A 20,894-nucleotide genomic window follows, 5' to 3' on the forward strand; every position below is an offset into this window, starting at 1 on the left:
TTGATGGACATGAGTTTGAGCAAGCTCCGGGAGTTGGTGAAGGACAGAGAACCCTGGCATGCTGCGGTCCGTGGTCTGACTCTTTGCAACCCCATGGATTGCAGCATGCCAGGCGGCTGAAGTATTGGAGCTTCAGCTTCAGCATCAGTCCTTCCAAAGAATACTCAGGACTGATTTCCTTTGGGATTGACTGGTTTGATCTCCTTGCAGTCCAAGGGACTCTCAAGAGTCTTCTCCAACACCACAGTTCAAAAGCATCAATTCTTCAGCACTCAGGTTTCTTTATGGTCCAACTTTCATATCCATACATGACTACTGGAAAAATTATAGCTTTGACTAGATGGACCATTGTTGGCAAAGTAATGTCTCTGCTTTTTAATATGCTATCTAGGTTGGTCATAGCTTTTCTTCCAAGGAGCAAAAGTCTTTTAATTTCATGGCTGCAGTCACCATCTGCAGTGATTTTGGAGCCCAAGAAAATAAAGCCTGTCACTGTTTCCATTGTTTCCCCATCCATTTGACATGAAGTGATGGGACCAGATGCCATGATCTTAGTTTTCTGAATGTTGAATTTTATTTTATTTTATTTTTATTTATTTTTTTATTAGTTGGAGGCTAATTACTTCACAACATTTCAGTGGGTTTTGTCATACATTGATATGAATCAGCCATAGATTTACACGTATTCCCCATCCCAATCCCCCCTCCCACCTCCCTCTCCACCCGATTCCTCTGGGTCTTCCCAGTGCACCAGGTCGGAGCACTTGTCTCATGCATCCCACCTGGGCTGGTGATCTGTTTCACCATAGATAGTATACATGCTGTTCTTTTGAAATATCCCACCCTCACATTCTCCCACAGAGTTCAAAAGTCTGTTCTGTATGAATGTTGAATTTTAATACAGCTTTTCCATTCTCCTCTTTCACTTTCATCAAGAGGCTCTTCAGTTCCTCTTCACTTTCTGCTGTAAGGGTAGTGTCATCTGCATATGTGAGGTTACTGACATTTCTCCCGGCAGTTTTGATTCCAGCTTGTGCTTCATTCAGCCTGACATTTCACATGATATACTCTGCATATCAGTTAAATAAGCAGGTTGACAATACACGGCCTTGACGTACTCCTTTCCCATTTTGGAACCAGTCTGTTGTTCTGTGTCTTGTTCTGTTGCTTCTTGACCTGCATGCAGCTTTCTCAGGAGGCAGATCAGGTGGTCTGGTATTCCCATCTCTTTAAGAATTTTCCACAGTTTATTGTGATCCACACAGTCAAAGGCTTTGGTGTAGTCAAGAAAACAGAAGTAGATGTTTTTCTGGAACTCTCTTGTTTTCTCTATGAGCCAATGGATGTTGGCAATTTGAACTCTGCTTCCTCTGCCTTTTCTAAATCCAGCTTGAACATCTGGAGTTTCTTGGTTCATGTACTGTTGAAGCCTGGCTTGGAGAATTTTGAGCATTTACTTTACTAGTGTGTGAGATGAGTGCAATTGTCCAGTAGTTTGAACATCTTTGACATTGCCTTTCTTTGGGACTTGAATGAAAACAGAGCTTTTCCAGTCCTGTGGCCTCTGCTGAGTTTTCCAAATTTGCTGGCATATTGAGTGCAGCACTTTAACAGTGTCATCTTCTAGGATTTGAAATAGCTCAGCTGGAATTCCATCACCTCCACTAGCTTTGTTCTTAGTGATGCTTTCTAAGGCCTACTTGACTTTGTACTCTAGGATGTCTGGCTCTAGGTGAGTGATCATACGATTGTGGTTATTTGGGTCATGAAGATCTTTTTTGAACAGTTCTTCTGTGTATTCTTCCCACTTCTTCTTAATATCTTCTGCCGCTGTTAGGTCCATACTATTTCTGTCCTGGTGATCTAGAACTGGTGGTCTAGTGGCTAGGATTTGGCGCTTACATAGCTGTGGCTGGGGTTTAGTTCTTGCACTTGTAGGAGTTATCCTCTTTCTACCAAGACTGGAATTGTCTTTTGCTTCAGGGTCCAATGCAGAAGAGCTTCTGCACTGAGTTTCTGAATGCCGCTACATCAGGGCCTAGGGGTCCTTGACCTCAGGCTGACTGTTGGAAGTAGGATACCATGAATAGCCTGGGCTGGTCAGCTGGCATCTCCACTCTTTTCTCCTGGCATGTTACAAACCTGGAATCTTACAGAGTTTTCATCCAAGGAGAATCTGGAACTTGAGTTTCAAAGAATTCATTAAAAACAAAAACCTTTTATAATATACTGAAAAGTTGCAAGAATAATAATATCGTATATTTTGTACCTAAGTGCACAGTTAACATTTTCCCATATTTGCTATCACACTCTCTCCTCATATAAGAATTATGACACCACTTGATAGTAACTTGCCCACACCTTGGGATTGCTTCTTTCCTCTGGCGTCCCTCTCAAAGTAACTTCTGTGGGACAGGATTTCGAAGGTCAGGGATAGCTTTGTCCTCTGGAAGAGGACCCTCTTGCCCCTTCAGGAACCTGGAATCCATTCTCTTTAGGATGCAGAGAGGCTACAGGCAGTGTTGTATTTGCCTATTTCCCAAGTGCAGGCCAGTCTTGCCCTGTGATTGTAGGAGCCCTTCTAGGCTTCCATCTCCCTCCCTCCACAGCACCGGCTGCCCTCCGGCCCCTTGCCGGTTGCCTTGGTCAGCCGTGGCGTCTTCGGTTAGTCTGAGCAGTAGATTCGCCTCATGTTCCTGGTCAGTCGCTCAGTCCTGTCCGACTCTTTGTGACCCCTGGACTCTAGCCCACCAGGCCCCTCTGTCCATGGGATTTCCACGCTCCTTTGCTAGAAACCCATTGAGGCAGTGCAACCCTTGGCTCTTGCCTGGCTCCCTGTGCCCTGCAGGGAGCATAAAATGTTCTGTCAGGACACAGAGGTGAAGAATCCTTCCCTGTGGTTGGAGGATGAGAGAACCAGATGGGAAATGCTGCAAAGGGAGGCGGAGTATCCTCAAGAGCTTTCCAGAACTATTGTGTGATTGCTGTCTGGTGGGGTGCTGCCCCATGACAATAATGCTTAGTCTTGTGTTGTCCTGGTCTTGACCCAGTCCCAGGTCCAGTCTGAATTCAAGCACAGAGGCACCCTGCTTTACCACACATATTCTGCCTCTCTCCAAAGTGGGGTAGTGATCCACCTTCTATTTCCAGAATTTCAGTGGATAGAAACCATGTGGGTTTGTTTTCTTTTCCTTGAACTTTCTGTTTTGCTGAAATGTAACTCAGGAATATAAAAAAGGTTTTGCTTTAGATAAATTAGTGCTCTCCATCCTAGGTACAAGAAAAAAAAGCAAGTTGATAATAAGGATGAATATCAAAATACTTTTAACACGCTAGAGAATTCTAATAATTGGTGTATAATTAATTGCATAGAAAATGTTTGTTATGTATAATACCAGAGATGACTCCTTGTATGCATCACACTGGTTTAATAATTTTGGTCTAAAAACTACTTCATGTTGACTTTCAGATTTTCTAACAATGTGGAAAATATTGGTGGCATAGTATTCTAGTTTTTACAGGTCTTGGATTTGTTTTCTATTCATAATCCTCATGAAAGTGAGGTACTTAAATTTCCTATGTTGGTTTTAGTTTCCCTTAAGCAAATTTGAATTCCAAAAAGTATTTACATTTATAAAATTTAAAATTATGTGTCCCAGTATATTAAATATACCACATAATATCTTTGCAATGAAGATTAGTCTTTTTTTTTTTTTTGAAGATTAGTCTTATAATTCTAGAAATCATAGTGCCTTAATTATTCCACTTAAAATTTAGGGGTAAGTGTTTTTAGTATCATCTAATATGTAATTCCAACTTGCATTTCTCTGTTACAGTTCAGCTCAGTTTGTGATTTTAAGATCTATTGTTAACTTTAAATTCTTTGACTGATGTTAAATTGGTTTAATTAATGTATAATCTTTGTCTGAAGAACTTCTAATTAAGGTAGAAATAATAAAATACTGTTTTAATATAATGCTGCCTCATATTTTTATAGATTATAGAATGGTCATAGGTTAAGAGATTAAGAGAATGTGTGGGTACCTTTAGGAAATTTCCTGAATGTAGCCATAATGTTACTTGAAAAAGTGTAAAACACATAGATTCTCTAAGCTGGGAAGTAAGGACCTGGGACCTGTTGTTTACCTGAGGTACTCATTTATTTATTTTTTTAAATCTCGATTCTTGGTTACTTGTCTTATAGATCTCAAGTCACCCATTTTCACATGCTATGAAATTCTTATTTTACTCACTGCTGGGGCCTTTAGGCCCTGGAAGGTGGATGAATCTGGAAAAGACGTGACAGATTGTGCTCCCATTGTGATTTTGTGTGTGTATGTGTGATTCTTCTTCTGATGCCTCCCAGTATGGGTGCAGCAAGGACTGGGACCTTGACTTTGCTCCTGATACAGTGGTTTTCCTGGAGAAGGGCCTGGTACCTGGTGAGTACCTAGTAAGTGCTTGCTTATTGAAGGAATCCTAATGCACAGCCCCAGAAAACTGACAAGGAGGAGAGAAAGTGATTAAAATCCACAGCAGCCTAGAGTATAAGGGACAGAGAGAGACAGAAGGGCACACACTCCAAGAGGGAGAGAGAAAGGCAGAGAGAAATGCCCTAGAACCTACAGATATCCTAGATTGAGTACAGAAAATCCAAAGAGCTCCTGTTTCCTCATGAGCTTCAACAGAGGAATCAGTGGAAGGTGAACCAATAACTCTGTAAGGATCCAGGTTTGCACAAGATGTATCATCAGGTGCAGGATTCTGTTAGTTGCAACAATTTATCTCAAATGAGATAATCTTTGCAGATTTAGCCACGTACTGTCAAGGTGTCTTATGAAGACAGTCATGGCCATGCAAATGATATTGGAGGGAGACCCCTCGTTAGATTGTGTGCATCCCACCAAAGCAAAAATGCAACTCATAAAAGAAAGGGAAGAGAATAAATGTCTGGGACCAGTGGATTTTGTTTTATTTTCTCTTTAATCAATAAGCTGCTCTGCAAGAAGCTTTCCAGAGTTATTCTGACTGGTTTTCATTGGACTCAATTATGTAGGTCACCACTGAAAACAATTATAGTTATTGAAATACTTTCCAAACATCTTGGAAGTTAAGCTGCTGAACATGTGCAACATAGTATCTCTGGGTAATGCCCACTTTGTCCTTCCATTGTACCTCCCACTAAGCTGAGTCAGTAGGTCACTACTCTCCTTGTCAGAATAATAGATCCATGTATAGAAAGTTTGTTGTGATGGGAAGACCATGAAGAAAAACACTCATTCCTTGAATTGGAAAAATACATTAGAATATAAATTAGCACAACTATTGAATAAAATTAAGAACATAAAGAGATGCCTTCAGTTTCTGGCAAAGGTGCAGTGTCAGGAATCAGATTTAAATCTGATTTAAATCCTCCTGCCTAAATCTCACTCTCCCCCTTTTCACCACCCCCAAAGGAAAAAAAAAAAACAAAAGACATGAAATACTGGTTTCCAAGACACTGAAAATCAGGCAGCAAAGGATAAAAGCCTTGAGAGATGAGAAACAAACAAGATGAGTTCTGCTGCTGGGCCCAGCTTACTGCTTTCGGAGAATTCCCAGGCTGGGCACCAGGAGAGAGATCTGAGGTCAGCTCCTTGGACTGTGAAAATGAAGCTGAGTCTTGGTGGAGAGTAAGGCAGCTAGAGTTCACAGGACAAAGATCAAGTGATTCTTATTTGCAAAGCAAAAAGTAGAGACACAGAGGTAGAAAACAAATGTTTGGGTGTCAAAGGGGAAAGGGGGGCTAGTATTGGAATATTGGAATTTACATATATACACTATTGATACTATGTATAAAATAGATAACTAATGAGAATCCAATGTATAGTATATACATTGTGTTTGTATGTGTTTGATGTTCTGTGGTTACCTAAATGGGAAGGAAGTCCTAAAAAGAGGGGATATGTGTATATGTATAGCTGACTATATATATATATATACATATATATATATATATAGTTTCTACTATAGTAGAAACTAACATAACATCATAAAGCAACTATTCACCAATAAAAGTAAGTAATAAAAAAGAAACATTAAAAAAAAAAGGTCCAGTGATAAGAGAGAGAGTGGGTGGGAGAGAGAGAGAGAATCCAGGGATATGAAAGGGTTTCACGCAAGTACTCAGCAGAGTAACGATCAGGGTATGGTTATGAGAAAAGTACTTGTGACCAAGGAAAGAAACTTTTAAAAAGATCCTGGAACAATGCTTGGTGCTCATACAGGACAAACAATTATATTCGATCCCCCCAGACAGTCTGGACTACTTGTAGTCCATTGACCATTCGTCAGGAAACTCTTTTTACAGTGATGGGAATAATCAGCATTAGACTGACCTACCTAAAAAATCAGGAAAACAAGATCCAAAGGAATCTAACCATTTACAAGTCACTCAACTGTACCCCAGAGTAAAACTCAAGAAGATTTATAAAAATATCAAAATAGCCAGTGTCCAGAAAGGGGAATTTAGATTATGTCTGGCCTCCTACCAAAGAATGCCAGTCATGCAAAGAGGCAGGAAAACAACAGATAGGGAGGAAATCTCCTAATGAATGAATGAATCAATTAATCAACCAAAACTGAACCAGAACTGACATGATGTAAAAATCAGCAGAGAAGACTTTAAACAGTTATTGTGACTGTGTGTATATGTCCCCAGAGTTGATTAGAACTGTGGAATATACAAAAATGGCCAAAAATCAAACTTCAGAGATGAAAACTGTAACATCCAAGACAATCAGATTGAACAGCAGATTAGATATTGCAAAAAAAAAAAAACCAAAAAACAAGATTAGGGAACACAAAGTCAAGGACAGTTGTTTCCAAAAGGAAACTCAGGCCAAAATAGAATGTTTTTTAATGAAAACAGTGTCACTTAATGGTAGGGCAACATTAAAAGAGATGATACATAGGTTATTAATGTTTCTGAAAATACCCAGGGACAAGAAATAGTGTTTGGAGGAACAATGTCAGATAATTCCAATTGTAGTAAAGATTATAAGCTCACCGATCCAAGGAGCCAAATGAACAAAATAAATGAGCTCAACAGTGCTAAACTAAACCATGTCTAGTCACATCATAATTAAAATGCTCAAAGCCTTTGAAAAAGAATACAATCCCCAAGAGACCAGAGGAAAAAGACCAGTATCTACAGAAGCAAAAATAAAGACATCAGATTTTTCATCATAAACCTGTAAGTGAGGGACTTCCTTGATGGTCCTTGTTGTGGATTGGATCCCTGGTTGGGGAGCTAAGATCCTACATGCCTCGTGGCAAAAAAAAAAAAAAAGAAAAGAAAAGAAAAGAAACAGAAACAATATCGTAACAAATTCAACAAAGATTTTAAAAAGAGAGAAGCATGGAAGTGATAAGACAGTGGATCAACCTCTTTAAAGGACTGAAGCCTAAAAAGTCAAGGTGGAATTCTATCACTACCCACCCCCAAAAAGTCTTTCAAAATGAAGGTGAATAATGACCTTTACAGACTTACAAATGCGGAAAGACTTTATCACCAACAGACCCACATTGCAAATAACGTTACAGTAGTCCTCCAGGAAGAACACCACCAGGTGGAAATCTAGATGTACACACAGGGATGAAGGAAAAGAGAGATGGCATCTGCCTGGGAAAAATACAAGATTTTTTATTTAAATCTCTTTGGAAATATGGGACAAATTTTTAAAAACAACGGTGAGTTATGGGGTTTATAACATGCACAGTGAAGGAGGAATGTGAATAGATAGTTAGTTGCTCCTTGCACTCATTCTTGGAGCTGGAGGGTGGTAGGAGAAGAGGGGTTTTTGGCCTTTCCCGGAAAGGATGCGAGGAGTAGAAACCACAAAGTCTTTAAGTACTTACAGGTGCTCACAGGCAAGGCTTCCCTGTGTAGGTTTGAACCACCAAATCTTTTGCTTAGCAACCAAACGCGCAAACCGATTCCGCCCCAGAGATATGCGTACGTCAGGTTCTTCTCATCCCCATGGATGAGCGATCACTCCTTCCACGCCAGGCGGAGCCACCCGACTTTCCTGGGAGAGCGGCGCCGGATCCACAGCCGGAGAAGCCGTGGGCAAGCCGGCTGTCGGGCGATTCCGAAGGCAGAAGTGCAGCCGAGCGTCCCCGCCGCAGAAGCAGCGCCCGGGAGATGCCCCGGGCCTGAGCCGGGGGGGCCAGAGGGAAGCTGAACGCCGGGTGGGCTCGTAATGGTTCTTCCTTTGCTCCGCCTTCACCTAGCCATCTGCGCCGCCAGCGCTGCCCTGGCTCCGATCGGCCGCGGTCGGTGGGGCAAGAGCTGGAACCAGCGGGTGGGGAAGGTCGGTCCAAAGGGACAAACGCGAAGAGGCAGGAAAGAAGCTGGCGAGGTGGGGACGAAGACAGCCAGACTTCCCAGAAAGAGCGTGCCAGATCTGGGGAGGTGAGAATTGGTTTTCGGTTTGGTTTCGTTTTCTCATCATGTATCAGGATTGAGAGGAAGAGAGGGAAAACCAGGTATTGGAGATGAAAGAGAGAAAAAGAATACCTGCAGTTTCGAAGAATAAAGCGGCGCAATGATTGGAATCATTTTAAGTCAAATAAGATAGATCAAAGCCAGTTGTCGTCGCTTTGAGTGTGGCGCGCCGTGATCGTATAGTGGTTAGTACTCTGCGTTGTGGCCACAGCAACCTCGGTTCGAATCCGAGTCACGGCATTAGGTTACACCTGTTATCTGCTTCCCTTTTCCGCTAAAACCCGGTAATGGTCTACACTGGGTTCTCTGAAATGTGACCGCCAGTTCTATCCAAAAAGGAAATTATCAAGGTGTGTAATCACAGAACAAGATGCACAAATGAACAGCTATTCGATGTGAAATAATTACCAGGATCAAGATGTAGAAAATTTTTATCAGCCAAGTATGGATGATACACTTTGATACATGGATGAGGCCCTTCGATACGTTTTCCGGGTAATGCCTATCCATCCCCTGCTACTCTAAGCTATTCTGATGGCCACTCCACAGTTTAAGCTTGTCCTTTCTTCAAACTCACCTAAATGAATATACACATTTTACTATCTAGGGATTATCAAGCAGAAATTCTGAAGTCGAGTTTCCCAGTAGTAAGGAAATCACAGAGTTCAGCACCACATGAAGGCAATGGACAAGCCTTTGCCCTGGATAAAGCCCCTTCAAGATCACGGTATCTCTGCTGCCAGGTACCCCATGAGCCACCATCTTTCTTTCAGGGTCACCCTCCTCCCCTCCACCCTTATTAAATCCCTCTCTGCAAAGTAATTCTAGCAAAGATCTCCCAATCTTCCTGCTCCTCCCCACACAGGCAGAGCACACACGCTCACCCACCAGCCTGACTGCCTTTCAGCAGCTCTTCCAGACCCACACACACCCACAGCCACTGGGCTGTCTCTTCCACTGCTGCCTCTGCAGGCTTGGTCCACACCCCCCGCCCCTCATACCCCACCCCCACTCCCTCACTCACCTCTTGCCCTACAGTGGACATAACATTTGTCCTAACAGGTCTTCTGAGCAAGTGTCCAAGGGAAAAGGGAAAACGTGCCCACTGCCTGGTAGAGACCACGGGGATTCCAAACAGCAGTATCTGGAGAGTCAGGGCATTTATCTAGATCACCCAGAGATGCCCTGGGCCTGAGCATTGATATTTTGGTGTTGATTTTTACAGTAACTGTCTGCTTATGTCACCAGTAACAGGTTTTTCTTTGTGGTAGTGAGATGAATTGGAAATTCCAATTACTCAGGGAAATGAATGTGAATGAATAGATTGAAAGAGAGTATTTTAAAAATATATTCCACCCTGCTCAACTGACAAGTGGGTGGAGATGACAAAAACCTGGGAGGCTGGCAGCATTTGCTTTTGCTGGGCCAGTCATTGGATGTGAACCAGTGGCCCCTGGGAACAACTCTAACTTGGATCTCTGTCTACCAGAGATACTTTGGAGGATCCGTCTGCACTGCGGGGATAGATCACAGCACCCCTTTTCCTTTTGCTGGGAAACCTAAGCCAGGGTCTTCCTGGATCACAAAGGTAGATATTTTAATGACCAGGAGTTGTAACAAAATATTCTTAATAATTTTACTCATTAGGGAAATAAACATTAATACTATAAGGAGATATCATTATACACCCTCCAGATGACTATATTGAAAAGAGTTTGTACATCAAATGCTGACATATGTGGAGCAATTGCATCTGAAGTAGTTGGTTTGATATCATTTTGGAAGACTGTTGGCAATTTCTAATAAAGTTAAAGTTAATATTTTACTCCATGACCCAGCAGTTGCAGAAATTCTGTGAATGTACACGTACACAAAAAGTCTGTTATGGAATATCCATCAAAATACTAAGAATATTCATCAAGAACACCAATTGACACCAGAAAATCCCCACCAAAATTACTCCAGTAATGCCAAAATTAATGTGATATGCATAATAATATGAATATGTTTAATGAACAAAATTTTGCATAAAATAGAAGTTACCAAAAAATGTGCATTCATTCACCTGAATTTCAAGAGTAAGCAACAGCACACTATTGAAATAGACCTCACAATAATAATTAGCAATCGATCTAGTATAGGGATTGTCTAGAAATGGGGCTCAAATGACTTTCTAGGATGGTAGGAGTTTTCTATAACTTGATCCAGGTGATGACTACATTTGCCCAAATTCAACAAACTGCCTATGAACTAAAGGTGTGTACTTATTATACTATGTAAAATATAGTTCAATGATTTACTGTTTCCATAAAAATCAGTGAATAGTGAGTGGAGACAAGTTGTTGTAGATAGACTGGGAGGACTAGTTTGCATTTATTGTAAAGCCATTAAATACTTGTTTTCCTTTAGTGTAAAAAAAGCCCTCACTGATGTCAGAAATATCTTCACTCTCAGTGAGAGAAAAACAAATACTGTATATTAACACATATATATGGAATCTAGAAAGATGGTACTGAGGAACCTATTTGCAGGACAGCAGTAGAGACGGAGACATAGAGAACAGACTTATGGACATGGGGGAGGGGTGAAGGGGAGAGTGGGACGAATGGAGAGTAGCATGGAAACATATAGGCTATTGTATGTAAAACAGACAGCCGGTGGAAAATTGCGGTATTACTCAGGAAACTCAAACCAGGGGCTCTGTAACAACCTAAAGGAGTGGGATGGGGTGGGAGGTGGGAGGGAGGATCAAGAGGGGACATATGTATACCCATGACTGATACATGTTGATGTATGGCAGAAACGAACACAATATTGTAAAGCAATTATCCTTCAATTAAAAATAAATAAATTAAATATAAATTTAAAAACAAAACAAAAAGAAATAGCTTTACCAGAAAAAGCCAGCAATGACCATGTTATTTCGTTAGTGCAAACTATAGACAAGTCTCCTTGAGAGGCGATATTTCAACTTTGGGGATGTGTTCTGCTTAACAGTGAGACAGGTAATTGTCCTAGGTTTTGCTTTGACCAGTAGATTTGTGCGCTTTGGGATTTACTCCTCTTCTCATTGTGTATCACAGCAAGGCCAGTGGCAAACTCTGCTCTCCCACCACTGCTAAGGGACATAGCTGGTGCTGGAATTAAAAGCAAACAGTTGTTACAGTACTCAGACGTAAAAAAGAATGAAATAATGCCAACTGCAGCAACTTGAATGGGCCTACAGATTTTCACACTAACTGAAGTAAGCCAGACAAAGACAAATATCATATGATATCGCTTATATGAGGAATCTAAGACACAAAATAAAAAATGATACAAATGAACTTGTATACAAAACAGATGGCCCTGCTGACATACAAGACATTATGGTTACTAAAGGGAAAAAGAGGGATGGATAAATTAGGAGTTTGGGATTAACATATACACATGCTATATATAAAATAGATAACCAACAAGGACCTACTGTATAGCACAGGGAACTATGCTCAATATTTTGTAGTAATGTACAAGGAAAATGAATCTGAAAAAAATAGACATATATGTATATATAACTGAATCACTTTGTTGTATACCTGAAACTAACAGAACATTATAAGTCAACTATAAGTCAACTGAAAAAGAGAAAAAAGGCAAATGGAAAGACAGGTTATAGACACTACCTTGCTATAGCCTCGATCTGAACCGAGGCTGCTGCTGCTACAATGCAGCACCTACACTATACGAGCCCAATGCACCACAGACCTGCATAACTGCAGTCATAACTGCACAGACAGGTCTCCACATAAAGGTACCGCACTGTTCTTGCTGTTTCGTTCATGCACACTTAACAGAAGTTCATGCTTTTCTCTCTTTGATGTTTTCTCCGATTCTCCCTCCCTATTCTGCTACTTAATAAAAGTAATTTTTCTCTCTCAGGATCTGGCCCGAATTTCCTCACAGGTTTTCTGGGAGGTCTCTTTGTTTCATTCATGCCTTTTCTTGTTCTCCCTGCTTTTCACTTTTCCTCTTTGGATCTGATCTCTTTCCAGCTGCGGCCACACGGACCTCACCTACTAAACCGCTGCCCAGCGGCGCAAGTGGTTGAGTAAAGGCATAGCAAACAAGGAGGCATCACTGAGCCCATCGGACGTTCCGCTTCCCTCCGGCACCCCTCGGCTCAGGCTCGGGCGTCTCCCGGCGCTGCATCTGAGGCGGGAGAGGAGCAAGGCGGGGCGGAGACTCTCGGCTGCCCTTCTGCCTTCGGCATCGCCCGGCTTCCCCACGGGATCCGACGCGCTGAGTGGACTCCATTTCCATGGTTGTCCGAGGCTTGGAGCAGAAGAGACAGGTCGTGTGAGAGACAGGTGGCTCCGCCTAGCTTGGTAGTTAGGCTTGCTTTCGGTAAGAATAGAGAGCGGTCTTCTCTCGTGTCTCTGTGGCGCAATAGGTGAGCGCGTTCGGCTGTTAACCGAAAGGTTGGTGGTTCAAGCCCACCCAGGGACGCGTGTCACTCTTTTAGAATGTAAATAATGAACGGTTGTTTCTAGTTCGCGCATCCTCTCCCAAACCCACTACCCAAGTGCCCCCTGTGTCTTGTATACACACACACACACATACACACAAGGACTTATGTCCAGATATTCCTTCATCCTCCGTGGAGGAAAGCAGGTCACTGGGAATCCTGTAATTCATGAAAGAGTAGGCTTATTTTCTTTACTCTGTAAACTCCTTTTACCAATGAAGCTTTCCCACTGTTGTAGTAGTTTCTATTTAACCCCTTCCATGTACTTTTGAGGTCTGCTTCTATGCTTTTCTTCTGACAGTTATCATTCTTGTACATATGGGGACAGGGTAGAATCCTGGAAGAGTAATTGCTCTATCGCAGCCTTTACATGGTTTTGTATGTGATTCCTTTTTCTTGTCTTTGTTGACTTACTGGCTATAAATATCTTGTTATTTCAGCAATTGCTTTAGGTGTGATAGCATGCATACATCTGTAATTCAGCACAGTCTGCCTTCGAGGGGTGGCACACCTCCTCACATTTCTCCCCTGCCTGCCCTTATGCTTTTGTTGTCTGGTATTTTACTTTGCATGTTATGAACCCCAAATTCAAGGTTATTACTTTTCCTTATTCCATATTTTTAATGAGATTTAATTGATAATAAAAAAGCATGTATTTTCCCATGCATATACCATGTCTCTTTTCTTTCATTTCCTTGTGTACATCAGGAATTCCATCTGATGTGAGTTCCCTTCTTCTTGAAGGATTCCTTTAACTTCTCTTGCTGTGTGAATTTGCTGGTAATGAAATCTTTCAGCCTGTGTATGTCTATAAATGTCATCATTCGACTTTTATTTCAGGTTTTTTTTTTTTTTTTTTCTTGGCAGGGAGTAGGCATAGACTTCCACCCTGACTTTTTCCACTCTCAGTCCGTTAAAAATGTTGCTTCACTGACTTCTCACTTCCATTTCTTTTGATGAGAAATCTGACACAAACTTTATTTTTGTTTTAAGAATGTGCTGTGTCTTTTCTGTCTGGCTGCATTGTGTTGTTGTTTTTTCCATTTTCAATGGATTAGAGCAGTTTAATTATAATGTGACTGGGTATGGTTTTCTTCCTGTTTCTTGTACTCACAGTTCATTTGGCTCCTTAGATTGGTGGGTTCATAACTTTCATTATGATTGGAGTATTTTCTGTTTGTTTCCTCAAAGTTTTTTTTTCTTCAAAAAATTTCTCCTGGATTTTCAGAGACTCCAACCACTCCTATATTAGCCCTTTTAAAGTTGTTCTACCTTTCAATGGTGCTATGTTCTTTTTTTTTTTAATTACTGGCATTTAATTTTAGACATTTTTAGTTGTTCAAGGCTTAGTATTCCCTGACCTTTTCCTACAATGTCTAATCTGTTGTTGATTCACAGATATTATAATTTTCATCTCTAAAAAAAAAAAAAAATTTTCATCTCTAAAGTTTGCTTTTATGCCATTTTTGTGTTCCACATTTCTAAGAAACTCTTTGATCATATGTAACATAGTCATGGTAACTGTTTAAAGTCCTCTCTACTGAGTTTTACATCATGTCAATTCTGGTTCAGTTTTGATTAATTATATTCTTTCTTTTGCATCATATTTTCCTGCCTCTTTGCATGCCTGGCACTTTGTTGTTGTTTGGATGCCAGACATCATCAAAAGTCCCCTTCTGGATACTAGCTATTTTGGTATTTCTATGAATTACCTTGAGTTTTGTTTTGGGGTACAGTTAAGTGACTTGTAAACTGTTTGATCTCTTTGGATTTTGCTTTATGATTTTTTGGGTAGGTCATTCAAGGGCTGACTATTCTAGAGCTGTGGTCTTCTCCAAGGTTCATGAGTTATATCAGTAGTCTAGTCTGACTGGCAACAGTGAGTACAATTGCCTGTCCTAGATGAACATTAAGCACTGTTCTATGATCTTGTTCAAAATTTCTTTTCTTGGTCTTCGGCATCTCTCCACAAGCCTACTCTTATTAGAACTCTGCTTACTACTTAAGGCAGATTTTTTTGTATCTCTGGATCGATTTCTCATCACTGGACCTTTATTCTCTGAACTCTGGCTGCCTTAATCTCCAGCAAAACTCAGCTTCCCCTTGACAATCCAAAGAGTTGGTCTCAGATCCTCCTTCTCTTGACCAACCTGGACACTCTCTAAAAGCATTAATGTGGGCCAGTGGCAAGACTCACCTTGTTTCTCTCATCATCTCTCAGAGGCTGCTGTCCCCTTTTGCCTGATTTTCTGTTTCTAGAAACTGATATTATATAATTTTCTTTATTTTTCCTTTGGGAACAAGGAAGAAGGGGAGGGTGAGATCTGATTTCAGGCTGGAGGGTAAATCTGACTTTTTCACTCCACCTTTGTAAGAAGCTGGAGGCATTTTAAGTGTTCTTAGCTTGATTTCAATAGCAGGTGTGCCAATTTGTATTCCCATTTTTCCAACTACATGAAACAGATTTTTTCTTCATATTCTTGTCATCATGACAAACATGATATATGTCTATATGATCCTCTAACAAGGGAAGTGGTACCCTCCTGATTCAACTAAGCTAGAGGTACAATAAAAGTCCAAGTGGACATCACCCTGTTGCATATGTTCAGCAGCTAAACTTCCAAGATGTTTCTAGAAAGCCTTCCAATAACTCTAATTAATTCTGGTGGTGACCTACTTATTCAAGTCCAGAGAAGATTGACCAGAATGACTCCAAATTGCTTCACACTAAGTTTATTGATAGGAGGGGGAGAACACTGATCTCAGACATTTATTCTTCCCTTTTCTTCATGAATATATTTTTGCCATCTGGATGCACACATTTAATAACTGGTTGACCTCTTATTTAAGGCTACCTTCACAGGCCAATCACTGTCTCTATGTGATTCCTTGACAGTGTTTGGCTGTTTCTGCAAAAATTATCCCATTTGAGACAAATTGCTGGGACCAGTAGGATTCTGCACCTGGCAATCCATCTTGTGCAGACCTGGTACCAAGAGTTATTAGTCGACCTTCCCTGAGTTCTGTTGAATCTCACGAGCACTCATGAGCTCTTAGTGTCTAACAAAGTAAACCTAACTCTTGGAGATTCTCTCTGCTCTCTCAGTGTGTGTCTTTGTCTGTCTGTCATCCTCTGTTCTTCGTATTCTAGGTCTCCCTAAATCTACCTCATTTCTTCTCCTTTTCATCTTTTCTTTCACCATTGCACTAGATTGCTTTTAATCACTGAGCACTACTCAGGCAATTATTAGATGCCAGCCCTGCTGTGGGGGAATGGGGAGATAAATGCTGCATTTTGAGTCAACTCAAGGTCTCTGCCCTGGTGAGTACACATCTGGAGGCATCGAAAAGGGACAGTGTAGTGGGAGCAGAACTGGTTCCTGGCAGTGTGTTTTTCCCAGGCTAATCTGCTCATCTCTGCCTAGGATTCTAGCAGTGATGGAGATAAGAGAAGCATAATGAAGATGATAGCACTAGGATGGATGACTTCAGATTTAGAAGGCAGGAAACCAAGAACCAAAACCTTTTTTTAAAGTATAAACAAGCACTTTAAGGAAACAGCAGGCTTTCAGTGACAGCACCCCACTTCCTGGAGCAGACATTCCAGGTGTTCCACAATTCTTACAGTGACATTGATGGATACAGTCACTAACCTACTTATAAAAAGTACCTGAGCCTCCTCTTAACCTGTTCACATATGGCCATTCTACAATCTAGAAACATAGGAGGCAGCATTGAAGTAAAACTGTTTCTCATTTCTATCTCAGTTATACATTATACAGGCAAAGATCACACATCAATGAATTTAATATCAGTCAAACACTTCAAAGATAAAATAGACCTTAACATCAAAAGTTGATCTGACATATAATAGAGAAATGTATGTTGGAATCATACAGTAAATGATACCCTAAATTGTAAGTAGAATAATTAAGTGACTATGATTTCTAGAATTATAACACCAATCTCCATTTAGCATATATGGTATACTTAATTTACTGGAACACATAATTTTAACTTTTATAAACATAAATATTTATTGGATTTTAAAAATTTTGATAAACAAGTAAAACCAGTATAGAAAATTTAGGCAGTTCAGTGTTATTAGAATTTTGAAGAGAAAATAGACCCAAGACTTGTGCAAACTAGAATACTATGCTACCAATATTTTCCATATTATTACAATATTTGGAAAACAAAGTAGTTTTTAGACCTAAATTACTAAACTGGTGTGATGCATACAAGGAGTCTTCTCTAGAAGTACAACAATTTCTGTATGATCACATATCAATTATTATAATTTTCTATAGTGTTAAAAATATTTGAGATTTATCCTTATTATCAACTTGAATTATTATACTAGCACACTAGGGTACATACTAATTTGTTTCTATGATAAAATAAAGCTAAACTTTTTGTTTTTTTCTTCTTCAGAGTTACAGTTCAGTGAGAAATTTCAACAAAAACTCCTTGGATGTTATCCACTGGAATTCTCAACCTAGAAGCTGTATCAGCACCTTATTTTGGGGAGGGACAGAGTGGAATGAACACAGACACAGTGGAATCAATACAAACTACAAATCAGAATGCCGGCAAAAAGGAATCAAACCCAGTCTGTGGTGGTGAAAGCCCCAAATCCTAGCCACAAGACCACCAGGGAACCTCACAAAGTGTCCTATTTAGCGTCTCCACGTAAAAACTAAAGTAAATATTATATTCCATAGTTGCTGAGAGCAGGAAAGGAGGCGATTCCCAGCGGCCCAGGGCTGAATAAAGCTGTGCAAGTCTCCCAGCTTGTGCCCCACTGTTCATCAATTACCCTTCCCCTCTCCTCTCCTGGGCCATACTTTGGGCTCTGGGGCCAGGCTGAAAGGTGACAGGCTGGGTTCCATCCTGGTCTAGCTTTAGCTCTGAATGCATCAGAGCCAAGGTCCTTATGAGTCAGGTGTTGACTGGCTCTCAGGGGGTGATGGGTGGATCGCCCTACTTCCTGATCTCTGACCTGGCTCAGGTGCCTCTCCTGCTAATGGAACGTGTATGGGCACCTTTTCATGCCTGGACAGCTCAGCTGAGCAGAGTTCTCTTCTACCCGTCTTTGGCTCCAGCCCCCGGTTTCTATTGCTCTTTCATGCAAACCAAGTGTGCTCAGGTGGGAAAAAGCCAAGTGTGCTTCAGACGGATGAACTTCTTGGTTTTCAGAGCCATAATGTGTCAGGGTGTAGAGGAAATATAGGCGCCAGAGGAGCTGAGGGGATTTCCGGAGGTAAAGGTTTTGTTCTGTGCCTTCCTTGGAGTAACTGGTTGTGTGCTGGAGTCCACAGTGACTCAGACAAAGGAGGCTTGGTTTGTAGTGCGGAGCAGGCTTTCAGGCTGTCACGGAACTCCTGTTTCTTGGGGATGGAAAATGCAGCAACATTCGAGGTCTCTCTCCACGCCGCTGGCTTCTTTTTTGTGTTTAAAATGTAAATCTGAAACTCTGGGAGGGGAAAGCAAAGCTGTTTCCGCCCGGTTTCGAACCGGGGACCTTTCGCGTGTTAGGCGAACGTGATAACCACTACACTACGGAAACCACACTGATGCACATCCCTAATGACATACCCAAGAATTCTGTTTGACCACAGTGGCCCTCAGAAATTTTCGAAGGAAGGGGATCCTGGAAGCACAGGCTATCCCTTAGATAAGGAGACTAGCTTCTGAAAGGCCCTGGTTTAGGGTTCCTCGCTTCTGGAGCGAGGTCCCCGGGGACCCCCGACAGTTTAACCTCGGGATCCCGCAACTAGAGTACAGCTACGCACCGGAAAGCAGGGCTCGCCCTCGTAGACTCCCCAGTTCCCGGAAGTCGCAGGAGCCTGGGGCTTTAGGTGCCTCTCAGACCCAGACCATCCCGACGCTCAGCAGGAAGGACATAGCCCCTTACCGGCTGCAGACCCGCGCCTCGGTGGCCTTTTTCACGGCGCCGGCGGTCAGTGGGCTCGGCTGTCGGAAATGATCCATGCTTTAAAGCCACCCGGGAACCGGAGGACCCGCCCTCCGCTGTGTTCCGATGCGCCTAACCCGCGCGCTCTTTCCTCGCAGCCCTTTCACAGCCTCGCTTCTCCAGCGTCGTCCCTGGGAAAGGGGATTCCTCAGGTTCCTGCCTCTGTGGCTTATTCTAGTCAAGTTTATGTCCATGCCTTTCGTCACACTTTCACGTTTTAGCAGGAAGCGCAGCAAAGGCTGACGGCTCAGGGCTTTTGTCTGTTTGGAAATACCGAACATGAACGCGGGTCGGGCCTCCCAGCCTGTGTTGAGTTTGCTTGCAGACCAGGCCCTGCATAGGGCCTCGGAGGAGCCAGGCTCGGTCCACATAGATCTCATGGTGGTTCATCCCCACCTTATTGTGCTTGAGATTCTGCTTGAAGGACAGCTTTGTTTTACCTTTTACAATGCCTGAAACGCCTTTTATTTGCCTTCTATAATATTTTCCAACAGGTCTTGGAGCTCGAATTTTAACCTAGGAGGAGAGATAAAGGCGGTTTCCCCGGAAAACAGGGGTTTTCCTGCTCTGTCTGGAGGGATTTTCGTGTTCACCTCACAGCAGGCAGTTTCTTTTTGCTGAAAGACTTTAATGCAAGGTTGTCTGTGTGTCTGTCTGTCTCTGGTTTCCTTTAGAAGGGCAACAAGTTTGGAGGTGCATGTGCCGTTTTCTCCGGCAGTGGTTTTCTCCTTAGTGCGGCAGTCACCGCCTTTTTTTCCGGTCAGGGGCTCCTGCTCTGGGGAAGGCACGGACCGCGTGCGCACCGGCCCCCAGGCCGCGGGTCTCCCTCTGGTTCCGCGTGGACTCCGACTGCAATCGAGGGTCCGACCGTGCGGCAGCATCCTCATCAGCGCTGGAGCCTGAGTCCCCAAAGAGGCGGACTTCAAAACAGCTTTAGATCAGGACATTTCATGAGCTTTCCCCTGTTTGCCTCCCCTGCAGGTCCTAGTTTTCACCTTCCACGTCCAGCCAGAGGAATGGATTCGCCAACTTTCTGTCGCCTCCGGCGGCGCTTCCGTCTCACGCCTACTGGACCGGGGGTCGGTGGTCGTTTTCCGGACGGGGCGGAGGGACAACAGGCGTCCGACAGACCACAGACACACGGCTCCCTGCATCCGCAAGGGAAGGCGTGGGGCTCCTGAGCCCGCGAGGGGAGCGCGCTGAGGGGACCCGGCCCTGCCCCTGCCCATGAGGCCGGGCCCAGAAGAGGGAAGCAGCCCAGCATGGAGCCCAACGGCCGCCCAACTGCCCCCACCATCCTCACCTGAGCTTCAGGGTGAGGGAGCCGGGCGTTCCACTGATTTCCCGCCTTGATCAGGAAAGTCGTTTACACAAATCCAGAGTCTAGAACTAGAGGGCCTGTGTAGGCCAAAGTCCACATGGGCCGAGAAGCAAACACAAAGTCCTAACTGGATGTGGGGTCTGAGGAAAGCCCTGCATCAGAGACTACTCTTGGTCTGAGCGCGAGGAAGTTGGAGTCATCCAAGGTGCGGATACAGCAGGCGCGGCAGATCTTGGGGGAAGACCTGGAATCCAGGTTTGGTGAGAGATCAAGCTCTCCTTCTGAACCTGTTTCCTTGTGAAGCAGGGGCCACTTGGCTCTCAGCCGGTGATGAGCGGGTCCGTCTACTCCCTGATCTCTGACCTACTTCAGGGCCTCTCCTGATAATGGCAAGAGGACCGGTTGCTTTTCCTCCGCGATCAGCTCAATCCGCAGAGCCTGACGCTCTTCATCCTGCGTCTTTGGCTCCAGCCGGCGGTGTAGAGTTGAATTCGTTCTCTTTTGTTCTGTGACTCAAATTAGGTGTCTCTCACGTGTGCTGGGGTGAGGGAAAGCGAAGTGTCTTTACAAGGAATGAACTTCTTGGTTTTCAGAGACATAGTAG

General features: G+C 42.8%; 2 non-coding genes across 2 annotated transcripts; one reads left to right on the forward strand and one right to left on the reverse strand.

Annotated features, from left to right (window-relative positions):
* The first annotated feature begins 12,899 nt into the window (after positions 1-12,899).
* On the forward strand, positions 12,900-12,973 carry TRNAN-GUU. The gene has a single exon. It is a non-coding gene; the product is annotated as a tRNA-Asn (tRNA).
* A 5,515-nt stretch (positions 12,974-18,488) lies between these two features.
* On the reverse strand, positions 18,489-18,561 carry TRNAV-AAC. Its single transcript has one exon. It is a non-coding gene; the product is annotated as a tRNA-Val (tRNA).
* Between the last annotated feature and the right edge of the window lie 2,333 nt (positions 18,562-20,894).

This window comes from Cervus canadensis, chromosome 2 (assembly GCF_019320065.1).
Source record: "Cervus canadensis isolate Bull #8, Minnesota chromosome 2, ASM1932006v1, whole genome shotgun sequence".
In the NCBI taxonomy this organism is placed as follows: Eukaryota; Metazoa; Chordata; class Mammalia; order Artiodactyla; family Cervidae; genus Cervus; species Cervus canadensis.